This window comes from Cervus elaphus, chromosome 19 (assembly GCF_910594005.1).
Source record: "Cervus elaphus chromosome 19, mCerEla1.1, whole genome shotgun sequence".
NCBI classification, from domain to species: domain Eukaryota; kingdom Metazoa; phylum Chordata; class Mammalia; order Artiodactyla; family Cervidae; genus Cervus; species Cervus elaphus.
This window is the reverse complement of record NC_057833.1, coordinates 65,455,171-65,468,692: the sequence shown is the minus strand read 5'-3', so window position 1 is coordinate 65,468,692 and position 13,522 is coordinate 65,455,171.

Here is a 13,522-nt window from a genome sequence, read left to right as displayed (position 1 = left end):
AAAAATAACTATAAGCGAATAATTCACATCTCCTTCAGCTTTGTTGCGAGCAATGAATCAACACCATTTGATTTGTGAAAATATTTGTAACCAGTTATTAGAGTTAGTCACTTTCTCAACAGTAACACCAATATTTCAGACTGTTGCTTTGCTTGGGAATCGGTGGGTTTCTGCTCCCTGAGGCAATGCACCACTGTAAGCTTTGAGATGGAGGAGAGGAGGGAAGAGAAGCAGGAAGAAGTCTGTTGTGAAGAGGAGCACACAGCTTTGATCTCACTTTCTTAGATTTTAGGAAACAGTGAAAATAGGCTTTGAGGATCTAGAAATCGATTCCTTTAAGATCACTGAAGACTCTACAAGGAGAGTTCTCCAGACTCTCCAACGTGGACAGGCAAGTCTGTGGACAGGGAAGTTGACATTGCTGGGAGCTTGCTAGAAGAGCATCATCTCTACCCCATTCTGAACCAAAAGAAACAGAAACTGCACTTAACAGAAATCTCATGGTTTTATCATTAACACACCGAAGTTTGCAAAGCACTGGTAGACCGTTAGTATTCCCCTGTCCCCCAACCCTCAGTTCAGGCATTGGCTCTTGTGTGGCTTCCTTCAAAGTGTGGGTAATCATTTAAACCCCTCTCCAGCATCTGCGGCTCATGATTCTGACTTCAGTTCTCCCAGACGTCCCTGGTTCAGTTTCCAGCTGCCTCTGAGACTGACTGAGCTGGGCTTTTTGACTGCAGACAATTTAAAGGCTGCTTATGAAAAAGCAGATGGTCCCTAAGGGCCCCCGGTAATAAGTGGCAGCTGATGGCGCTCACTTCCTGCTCACTAATGACCAGATTTGGGAAAGACATCCGTTTTCTTCCCTGAGTGTCGTTCAGACCAGCGATTTTGAATTACGGGATGTTAAGACTGGCAAGGCTTGCCTGTGTCACAGAAAGGCTTCCTCTTATCATCCTTGTGAACACCGTGACCTTGTCATTAGGAGAGCTACAAATAGAACAGCTTTTTCTTTTTTTTTTTTTTAAGGAAAAGAAAAGCCTATTCAAATAGAGAGTCAAAAGCTATTGGCTCCATCAAGAAGAAAATGGCTGTGATTGTATCTTTGAAATGTTTTTGCCTTTCCCTGTAGTATTTCTGCTGCGTTGACAGTCGTGCCGTCCAAGCTGGGCCTGGCTCTCCACCCAGCCCGGGGCTCTGCGCTCAGTTCTCGTGTGTGTGGGATCCCAGACCTGTAAACATGGGGGCCTGGTGCCAAGGCCTCCTTCTTGGGTGCAAACACCCAAGTGTCAGACGAGCAGAGCATGGGAGGAAGCATTTCCCTGGCATCATTCTCGTTTTGCCCCCGCAGTAGGAAAGCCTGCTTTATGCTGGATGGAGCAAGGACAGTTCAGAGTTCAAACCCCGCTCCACCGCGCACTGGCTGGGTGACGTGGGCAAGTGACCTAAACTCTCTGAACTGCTGAGTCTCTATCTCGAAAATGCCATGGTTTTCAGGAGAATTAAATGAGACTTGGAATACAAGTAGGAAAGTGGATGCTCTGTAAAAGTGATTTTTCTCCTCCTCTCAAAACAAATGGACAGTGCTTCTTAAACCCATTGCTTCATAAAGTCATGGACTCTTCGGCTGGGCCAATTCTTAAAAATTTATGATTTGCACTCCCTGGTAGCTCAGCTGGTAAAGAATCTGCCTGCAATGCAGGAGACCCCGGTTCAATTCCTGGGTCGGGAAGATCCACTGGAGAAGGAATAGGCTACCCACTCCAGTATTCTTGGGCTTCCCTCGTGACTCAGCTGGTAAAGAATCTGCCCACAATGCGGGAGACCTGGGTTCGATCCCTGGGTTGGGAAGATCTCCTGGAGAAGGGGAAGGCTACCCACTTCAGTATTCCGGCCTGGAGAATTCCATGGGCTACAGTCCATGGGGTCGCAAAGAGTCAGACATGATTGAGCAACTTTCACTTTCTTTCTTTTTTTCACCTGAAGAAACTGGAGGGGAAAATAATCTGGATGAGCCAAGATGCAGATTTTACAAAGGAACTAACTGTGCTAATGATTACTTAAGATGATGGTGGCCAAGAAGGGACACGTTCCTCTACAGCTGACTGGTCACAGATCCATGCTACAGGTGGGCGTCCCTGGTAGCTCAGCTGGTAAAGAGTCCACCTGCAAGGCAGGAGACCCTGGTTTGATTCCTGGGTTGGGAAGATCTGCTGGAGAAGCGATAGGCTCCTCACTCCAATATTCTTGGGCTTCCCTGGCGGCTCAGCTGGTAAAGAATCTGCCCGCAATGCAGGAGGCCTGGGGTTGATCCCTGGGTTGGAAAGATCCCCTGGAGAAAGGAAAGGCTACTGACTCCAGACTCCAGTACTCTGGCCTGGAGAATTCCACGGACTGTATAGTCCATAGGGTCACAAAGAGTCGGACATGACTGAGCGACTTTCACGTCTACTTTTTATGCTACAGGTAACGAGAACCAAGTCAGAACAGGAACAGACAAGAAGAGAGAGGAGACAGGACAGCAGGAGCCCAGCCCTGAGAGTCCTTCAAAAATGTGCTGTATTTGCTGCTTTGAACAGCATTTCAAATACTGAAAGCAGGTGTTAATATCAGTGCTTCTCAAAGCTCCATCCCCAATTGGCAGCTTCAACATCACCTGGGAACGTGTTAGAAATGCAAATTCTCAGGCCCTGGAGTCAGAAACCCTGGCAGTGGGCCCAGCAATCAGTGTTTTAGCAAGCCAGACATAGGCTAGAGGCTCGAAATTACTAGTTTACATGATTAGCACCTTAACCATCTTTTCTAAAGCAAAGTAAAACAACATCATAAATGTCCTAGCATTTGAAATTGCTCACCTCCTTGACACCTGCTGTGAAAATTCCCAGATATTATTGTCTGCTGATTCTTGCACAGTCACCAGATATAACTTCCTCCACTGCCTTGGGTGGGATTTGTTTAATCAGGAAGCAGTTAAAAAACAAAGAGAGAATGATTTTGAAAATTAAGCAAATGAATCTGATCTCTTTTCTGTTCTCTAGAAATACTTTTCCTCTGGTATGACAGTATATTTGTAACTTTCTTGCAAATTACACCAACCACCCCATTTTCATTTCCCCACCTTAACAATCCCAGCTCTAGAAGCAGTCACAATGAGGCCCTGTGTGGTCTGCAACGTGGCAACATCTGCAATGACGTGGTGACCTGCAGGCAGAAACTCTGGGCCCCTCCAAGAGCCATCATCACTCAGTCCCACCTTCTGCTTATTCTGAATTTTCTGTGTGGTGGTTAGAAGTCATGGAGAAAGCCACAAGTTAAAATCTGTAGCATATTCAGCCTCTTATTCATGTCCTCTTATCACTGGCTGGATATGTGTCTGCCTCAACCCCCCAGCTGGGGGCTCAAGGGGAAATGTCACCCACTTAATCCCGTCTACAGGGCAGGCGTGAAACAGACTTTTATGAACACGGCCGAAACAGGCGCCCAGGGAGATCGGGAGGCTTGCCCAAGCCTGGAGACCCTTCTGAGCGCCCATGGCGCTTCCACCGCCTCTGTTTATTCTGTGGGGGTTTATTACTTATTTCATCACCACGTGGCATTCTCTAGAGACTCTGTAAATGATTGACTGCAGTCACCTCCCCCTACCCCCATCTGCAGAGACCAGGCTTTGTAAATATAAAGGCAGCCAGCGAGTCACAGCTAAAAGCTTTCTAATGAGGACAACTCCAACATGTTATTTTCAACATTCGACTCCCAAGTTTGAATAATTCATGGGGGAAGGAAAAAAAAAATCTGTTGAGCTAGAAGTGACTGGGCTATTTTAATGAAAGCTGAGATTCGGAATATTTTAGAACTGGAAAGTCTCTGAGGGGAGCAAAGGCAGGAAGGGACTGCCTGGCACCCAGCAACCTGGGGAGCCCAGGTCTCCTCTGCCCCGCAAGCTCGCTGGCCAAGGACTCGCAGCGGTCCGAGGTCTGTCCCAAAGCTGCACTCAGACCTGAAGATGCCCATGCCCAGCGCTTGGCCTCGAGCCCCGCAGCCCGCCACCTGACACCAAAGGTCAGGTCCAAGGGCCTTCTCCCTGTCACTGCGGGCCACCGAAGACCCAGGGAGCTCAGGTTTCCTCCTCTGTCTTCAGTCCAGCCCAGTTGTCTCATAGGCTGCACATTAAACCCCCCTGGGGAGCTTTTGAAAAATTGGATGACCAGGACCGGACCCAGACCAATTACATCAGCCTCTGGGGTGGGGGTGGGGCTGGAGCCTCAATCTTTTTAAAGCCCCCCCCCCCACCCCAGCTGATTCCAACCTGAAGTGGAATTTGAGAAACACGGGAGGGCAGCCCTCTCTCTCGTCTCAAATTCTCTTGAAGGCCAGCACACTTCTCTTCTTCCTCCTGTTTTCTTTTGCCAATTCTTGGGCTTGAATCCTGTAAGCACAGTTTATATGATGGGTGCTGCCACTCATAATGAAGCCGCTTAAGACATTGGCACAGAAGATCCCTGGGTGGGGAAGATCCCCTGGAAAGGAAATGGCAACCCACTCCAGTCTTCCTGCCTGCAGAGTCCCATGGACAGAGGAGCCCGGTGGGCTACAGTCCATGGGGTCACAGAGAGTCAGACACGACTGGGTGCACACACACACGGCCCTGCAGTCGTCTCCCGCCTCTGTCTCTGAGCTGGTTGTTTCTCCTCCGGGTGGCCCTCCTCCAGGCCCCCACCAGGTCTCCACGGGGCCTCACTGGCCCCTGGCAGGACGACGGGCAGCCATTGCTGCACTTTCGTCGGGAGCCCGTCTCCTCCTGGGATCCCGGCCCCATCCCTGGGGCAGGAGCGCAAGCCCCAGGCAGGCTGCCCTGCCTGCGGTGGTGGGTCCCAGAGGGAACAATCCTTGCAGCAGCTCTTCTGTTCTTGCTGGCTAAGCGTGTGGGCGTGCAGCAGGCATTTGCTGGGGAACGTCGGCAAAAAATAAAACTTTTCAAGCTTCAATCCTGTAGACAGATTGAGAGGCCTCCCAACAGTTCAGAATTGCCGAATCTGGATCCGTCCGCCCACTTCCCCCCCAGGAAGTGGTAGGTTGAGTTCGATGTGTTTGCATTTGACAGTGGCCTAGCTTATAGGGCTTGACATCATAACGGCGATGTTTTACGATGAGTAAGTCAACAGGTGGTTTTTGGACCTCACTGCATGCGGAGCACCGTGCTAGGCCCTGACAAAACCTAGGGTGAGGCCACCTCTGCTAAAGGTACCTTATGGCCCGTGGCCATGGGGAGGAATTGAGGCTCCGGGGCGGCAACAGTTGGTCTGAAGGTCAAGAAGAGCAGAGGGCTAACACTCAGCCCCAGACTCACAGGGATGAGGAAGCGAGAAAGAGCCATAAAGCGGGGAGAGCGGGGAGGGGCAAGCTGACAAGTGTGTGTTTAACTTCCCAGGATTTCAAGTCCTGCAGCTATTTGCCCAACCCATGCTCACCAACCATATTGCAGCCTCCACACTGTTTTAATTTTGCCCTTCTGACCTCCAAGCACATTTGCAGCCCGCAGAGAGCTTGGCAAACACTGTCCCAAGCCAGCTGCAGCCTCCCCCCAAGCTTCTCTCTTCCTCTGCTGCTGTGTCTCTCTCCCTGGCTGACTCCCACACGCGATTTCCCTTGCCATCTCTTAGATACAGAACTTGTTTTTTTTCATGGCTAAGTAGAGAAATCCAAGCTCTCAGCCTTTTCTCAAAGCAATAATGAACATAACTGGTAGAAATAATACAAAACAAGACTGACAACTTCTAACACTACATACAGGGGTAGAAGAATGGCTTGACTGAAAATTACCTGAAGAGTCAAACCTTGATGAAATGTGGGCCTGCAAATCCGGGAAAAGCTGGATTTGGTAGAAATACTGGCCACAAAGGGAAAGTCACAAAGGCAGATGTTATAATTGGTAAAACTTGGCCTGGACAAAAACCAGCTGGTGAATCAAATTTCATTATAAAATTTAAACAGGAAAAGAATCAATGCCAATGAAGATAATTCCAATAAACTTTAATAAAAAATGGTAAAACTGGAAACTAATTGTGCTGTAGGGGAAACTAATGAGTTTATTTCATTACTTAATGACACTTGTTCTGGAAGTTACTTTCTTGGTAGAAATCTATCAATGTAGGCATAATTCTGATTAAAACATGTAAAGGCCAAACTTCCATTGGCATTTAAATAACAATCAGTAACTATCAGGCATCCCCAGAAGCAGCAAAGTGGGAGCTAAATTGCCACTCCAGGGTGAGGCCTGGGAATCTGTATTTCAAAAAGAATGTTTCAACAAGTCATCTGTTAAAAAATATATTTGGGGGGTGGTGACTAGAGAAGTTTGAACATGGAAGGATATTAAATAGTACTAGGAAATTGTTTCTGTTATTTTTAGGAATAATGGTGTTAGGATCACGTTTCTTAAACATGGACAGAATTGTCTTTCTTCCGAAATTCCTTATGTTGAAGCCCTAACGCCTAATGTGACTGTATTTGGACATAGGGCCCTTAAAGATCAAATCAAGGTTAAATGAGGTCATAAGGGTGGGGTCCTGGTCCTACAGGACTGTAGTCTTTATGAAGAGGAGGAGACATCGTGAGTGCACGCATAGAGAAAGGGCCATGTGAGGATGCAGAAAAGCCGAGAGGAGAGGCCTCAGGAGCAACCAAACCTGCCAGCACCTTGATCTGAGATGTCCAGCCTCCAGAATTCTGAGAAAACAAATTTCCATTGTCGAGGCCACTGGGGTTATAGCATTTTGTTTTGGCAGCGCTGGCAAACCAAGACAGGTCTTTACATAGTAGAGATCCCTACTGAATTATGTATGAGTGGAGCAGTATGATGTCTGAGATCTGCTTTAAATTACTCCAGAAATAAAAATAGAGAGTTGGTGGGGGGATAGATGAAACAAGACTGGCTAAAAATGGACAATTCCCAGAACTGAGTAACAGGTACACAGAGGTTTATCATACTCTCCTCTTCTACTGTAGAGCATGTTTAAAAATACTCAAATAAGTTTAAAAAATCAACTTGGATCTTGTAAGGTGATTTTGATGCACATCCAAGTAGACAGTTATTGAAGGGGGCTCTCATTAACCTGTGTTCTAACCTGGGTTGGTATGACCTGGAATAAATGTGTCACTAACATTTATCTATAAATAAAGTTTTAACTAAATATAATAAGGCAGTAGGGAAAGGAATCAAAATGCCAACTGCAGGCAGTGGAACTGTGGGCGAGGGAAATCAGGCAGAGAAGAGGGAATCAACATTTATTGAGTACCTGATGAATACTGGGTGCTTTGTAGCTATTAACTTTGGATGCTCACCTTGGTTTTAAATTTTAAAATCTTTTTTTAAAGCTGTAATAGGAAGAAACTAAGGCCCAGAGAGGATGAGTGAATTCATAAGATCACATGCTACGGAGTGACTGACTCGGCTGGGATCTGAATCCTATCTGTCTGCCTCCAAAGTGTGCATCTTTTCCCCTGGCCGTTACCTTGAAAAAGGAAGTGGCACCCCACTCCAGTACTCTTGCCTGGAAAATCCCATGGATGGAGGAGCCTGGTGGGCTACAGTCCATGGGGTCGCTAAGAGTCGCACACAACTGAGCGGCTCGACTTTCACTTTACCTTCTCCCTGGTTATTGCCAAGTGCCAGATCACAAAGGGCAGAGAAATTCTGACGAAGATGAGGTCATGAAGAGATAGGCCCAGGACAGACTAACCGAGGACTTGAGCTCGGAGGTAGGTCCTGGAGGTGGGGAGAAGGGCATCCCTGGATTGAGGAGGGACGGCAAGAGGAGGAACCTGGTAGCTCACGGAGAAGGAGAGGCCTCCGCGGTTCCTGGGGAGAGAGGCTGAGAGCAGGATGGGGGCATGGCCAGTGGGCCTGCAAGGGACGCTGTCCCAGGGCTGGGACCCGGACAAGACTGGTGAGATGAGCAGATATCAGAATAAGGAGGGAAGATGAAGCCTCCATTGACAGGTGAGGGAAGTCAGGAGGAGGTTGTTTCAGGTGGGGAGAGGAGAAAGGGGTCGATTCAGGTTAGACATGCAGAATTGGGGATGATGGCGGAACACCCGAGTGAAGAAGGCCCGATGGCAGTTGGGGTGACAGAATGTTGCATTTGACAAATCATCTGACCTGCTTCTTCATTCGAGAAATGTGAATCCTGGGAACTTCCCTAGTGGCCCAGTGGTTGAGAATCTGCCTTCCAATGCAGGAGACACAGGTCTGATCCCTGGTTGCTGCACTAAGATCCCACATGTCTTGGGCAACCAGCCCATTTGCCGCAAATACGTGCATCACAACGAGAAGCCCTTAAGCCAAAACAAATAGACCCCACATGCCGCAACTAAGACCCAATGTGGCTAAATGAGTAAACAAATATTTTTTTTTTTTAAAGAAGAAATGAGAATCTAGGAAGTAACCAGGGAGTGCCCTGGGATACACAGATTTTGGCTCCTTAATCTAGCTTACATCACGCTACAGAATGTAACCGTCCGCTCTTTGCTGTATGTTCCAGCAGAGTACTGGGGATTCAGCAGTCCTGGAGGTAGGGAGATGCCTTTTGGCTGGTCTTCCTGCTTCCCCCCGGTATCCCCTCCAATTATTTTTCTCTCAGGCAGTAGCCATTAGAGTTGCTCTGTTACCTGGAATAGTCTGTGCAAATGGGCTAAATGTAAAAGGAACTTTCTGGATGCTGGTGGAATGCACATCCTGTGCAGTTATGTAAGACGCAGGCCTGGGAAAGCGATCCTATAAAAAGGATCCATCCCTCCTCTGCTGCCTGAACACCCGAGCCACACCCTAGCCTGAGAACCTGTGCACAGGCGCCGCCTTCTCCCTAGAAAGCTCTTCTGATGCTTTTTGTGTGGTGGGGGGTGCTTTAATGTAGTAGGCATTTTAACTTAAAAAAAATTGACCGTCTGCTCTCATTGGAATAGAAACTCCACAAGGGCAGGGCTCAGGGGCCTGTCTGTTTATGGCTGTAAAAACAGCGCCTGGCACACAGCGGGCACGCAATGAGTGAATTACAGCGTAACAGGGTGACAGGTTAAAATAAAGACGTGGACAAATTGCCGGGGAATTTAAAAGGGGCACCAATCCCACCTCCCTGAGAGTGTCAGGGCAAGTTTCCCCAAGAGGTGACCATCGAGCTGGGACTTGAAAGAGAGGTAAGTGGGTCAAGGCAGATGTGGCTGGTTGAAATAATGACCCCCAAAGATATCCAGGTCCTGATTCCTGGAGACTGTGAATGTTACTGCATAGGATAGAAATGACTTACAGATGTGATTAAGTGGTATCTTGAGACGCGACTCCTGCGTCTCCTGCATTGTAGGTGGATTGTTTATTGCTAAGCCCCCGGGGAAAGCCCTGTTAAGGCCGAAACTGGCCAGAGCTTTCATTTGGCTCTGAGGCTTAACCATTGGCATAGAATGATGTGTTTCATGGCCCTAGGTCTGGAGTCAAAAAGAACTGGGTTTAAGTTCAGACTCTGCTCCTTACAGGGAACTTGGCCTCTTTGTCTACCCTAGTTTGCTCAATAGTAGAATGGGGATGAAATGACAATCTACCTTATGAGGTTGTGAAAAAGCGTGATACCTGACACGTAGCAAATGCTCACTAAATGGTAAATATTATTATGGATGTTAGATGTCATTTGAATATCTCTTCAAAAAGCACTACGTGATGATATGTGCCTTCTTCAGAGGAGAAAGATAGTCTGTCCCTTAATACATGTCCCTCAATAGTCCCCATTGAGTTGCAAGTGGATATGGACTTTGGCCTTTTTGAATTGAATGTGTGTTAAGCGTAGAGATGAGGTGTGGACGTTCATTCAGGACTTGTGGAAGGTATAATCAAGGTATCCCCCAGGGCTTATTCCTGCCTACTTAGAAAAAGAAAGAATTTGTTTTCCATTTACCAAACAGCAGGCCACCATAATAAGAAGGGATTGATTTTCTCAGCATTCCATTAGCTCGAGTCTTTAAAGAGAGCACAACGCACTCCAGTGGTAAGAGGGGTTGCGTCATCCAGGAGCGGAACGGGCCCTGGAGAAGAATCTGGCTGGAGTTGCAGCTTTCAAAGGGAATAATCCCACTCCTCTCCACATTCACCATGTATGTTTTCTTAAAAAGATTCTTTCAAGTCTGGCAGTTGAGACCCAAATTTCCGATCCAGACACCCGTTTCATAACCAGCTCAGCTGCTGACCCAGTTAAATAATAATGAGTGATTTTCATAAATCTAAACTTTTCCTCAGAAGAACCCGGCAGAAGAGGCTGCAGGGTGGTGCTTGGGGGTAAGTCATCAGCAGTGGTGTCAAAACCCATTTGATTGATGGTATTAAACATCAGCTGTCTGCACACCATCAAACCACTGGTGGGAGAGAAAGGGAAATCTAGTCAAGCCTCTGGTGGTTTTGTCCACCTGGAATTTACACAAGTGAGTGTTATAAACTGGGAGAAGGAAATCCTGCTTTCTGCAGAATTCAGTGATATTTCCCCCACCACCACCTCCATCCCCTGTTGAAAAAAGGCTGCTTCCTGGAGGGCTTTGTGGGAAATATAACCCCTTGGCAAATGTAAAACAACAGACAGGGCAGGGGTGTTGGGCAGGGGGTTTGAGGGGAGGGGTGCCCTGATTTGTAGAAATTGCGTATTTCTGTTGTGTAAATACTTTCACAAGGTCTATTTCAAGCCACCAACTTGACATCACTGCATGTGGTCTTGGGAAGAAATGGACACACCACTTCACAGGGTTCCCATAATTCAGATACCATAGATGCAAATGAACTCAAGAGCATAGATAATAGTGAAATGTAGCAAAATAATTGGAAATTTTGAGTATTTTTCTAAAAAATATATTTAGATATAAATTTATATAATTTGATTTTTTAATTGAAGTATAATTGATTTAATTTAATTGAACTATATAGTTGGGCTTCCCTGATAGCTCAGTTGTAAAGAATCTGCCTGCAGTGCAGGAGACCCCGGTTCGATTCCTGGGTCAGGAAGATCCACTGGAGAAGGAATAGGCTTCCCCACTCCAGTATTCTTGGGCTTCCCTGGTGGCTCAGCTGGTAAAGAATCCACCTGCAGTGTGGGAAATCTGGGTTTAATCCCTGGGCTGGGAAGATCCGCCGGAGAAGGGAAAGGCTACCTACTCCAGTATCCTGATCTAGAGAATTCCATGGACTGTATACTCAACAGGGTCACGAAGATTTGGACACGACTGAGCGACTTTTACACTTTCACACATAGTTGATTTATAATGTTGTGTTAGTTTCAGGTGTACAACAAAGTGATTCAGTTTTATGTATATATCAGTCGATTCAGTTCAGTTCAGTCACTCAGTCGTGTCCGACTCTTTGCGACCCCATGAACTGCAGCACACCAGGCCTCCTGTCCATCACCAACTCCTGGAGTCCACCCAAACCCATGTCCATCGAGTCGGTGATGCCATCCAACCATCTCATCCTCTGTCGTCCCCTTCTCCTCCTGCCCTCAATCTTTCCCAGCATCAGGGTCTTTTCCAATGAGTATTCTTTTCCATCATTATGGTTTATTACAGGATATTGAATATAGTTTCCTGTACTAAACAGTAGGTCCTTGTTGTTTATCTATTTTATATATATAGTAGTGTGTATCTGTAAATCCCAAACTTCTATTCTATACCTCCCTACCCCAGTAATTTGATTTTTAATTATGGCTCTGTTTAACAGAATTCCTGAAATTATAGCAATTACTAGTTCACATGAGCCAATACAAGTGGCTCCAGCTCACCCCTGACTTGTGGCACTTGAAAACAAAAGAACACACACTCCTTGGGGACCAGGGATGAAGGCCTGTCAACTTCTCTCAGGTCCAGCCCTATGCCTAACCTCTCACTGACTCACTCCTTGTTTCAGATTTTTCATGTATTTATTTTTGGTTGCACGGAGTCTGCTGCTGCCCATGGGCTGTGTCTGGTTTGGGTGAGCAGGGCTCCTCTTCCTTGAGGTGCCCGGGCTCCTCACTGCGGTGGCCCCCCTCACTGTGGAGCACAGGCTCTAGGGTGCTCAGTAGCTACGGCCCATGGGCTTAGTTGCCTCGCGGCACGTGGAATCGTCTCGGTCCAGGGATCAAATCAGCGTCCCCTGAATTGGCAGGTGGATTCTTAGCCCCTGGACCACCAGGGGAGACCCTCATCCACTTTTTGTTTATTAGACAAAAGTCTATTGAGCAGATGCTGGGCCCTGCAAATCCTGACAGGACCAAGAGAAGCTCAACATGGACAAGGGAGCCGACTCCAGGGGAGTGTGATGAGAAGTGGGCAGAGATGCAAACAGGCAAAGTGCCCGTCTGCTGGACTGAAGCCCGGGAGGCTGCCGGTTTGACCTCTGAGGCTTTCTGCCACAGTGGATCTTTCCCCTTCTGGATACACTCTCATCCCTCGGCTCTAGAACACGGCTCTCTCCTGGTTCTCCTCCTGCTTGCTAGCGGCTCTTCCTTAGTCTCATTTGCCGGCTTCTCGTCACCTCCACAACCTCCAAATGTCACAGCATCCCAGATCCCAGTCCTTGGACCCCTTCTCTTCCCTACTTCCCTTCCTCAGTGGTGATTTATCCAGGGTCGTGCCTGCCAATCACCCATTTCCAGCTTTGACCCCGCCTCTAAACTCCAGTCTCCTTTATCCAATTGCCTACTTGAAAACCCTACTGGATGGCTAGTAGATAAGTCAACTCACCACACTGAACCTCTGACCTTCTGTCCTCTAAAACTGGTTTCTCCTTCATCCCCCCCATCCCAGGAAATAAAACTCTAGCCTTCCGGTTGTTCAGAGGCTCAAAACCTATAACGTATTCTTGAGTTCTCTCTTTTTTTCATCCCCCAGATCCAATCAATTGGCCAAGATTGTGGACTCTACCTTCAGAACACTCCACATGCAACCACGTCTTAGCTCCTCCCCTGTCTTCTCTATGGACTTAGCCATCATCTCCTCTCACCTGGATATTGCAATAGCCTCCTAGTAAGTCTCCCAGCTTTCACTATTGTTCATCCCCATCCCATCACCTGCAATCTAATCTCAACATAGCAGCCAGAGCAATCCTGTTGAAAAAACTTTAAAGCTCATTTCATTTACCTCATAGAAATTTCATGCATATTACAGTGTTTGGCATATGGCAAGCATTCAATTTTTTATTAACTATTACTACTGCATTTAAAATTCACAGGCTATTTATTCCGCCATGTGATATCATGATTTCTAATACAGACATAGCGTGGAGATACTGTAGATTCAGTTCCAGACCACTGCAATAAAGCAAATATTGCAATAAAGTGAGTCACACAAAATTTTTTTTTGTTTCCCGGTGCATATATGAATTATCTTAACACTATACTGTAGAGTATTAAGTGTGCAACAGCATTATCTCTAAAAAAATGTACATGCCTTAATTTAAAAGTATTTTATTGCTGAAAAATGCAAACCATCATCCAAGCTTTCAGAGAGTTGTAATCTTTTTGCT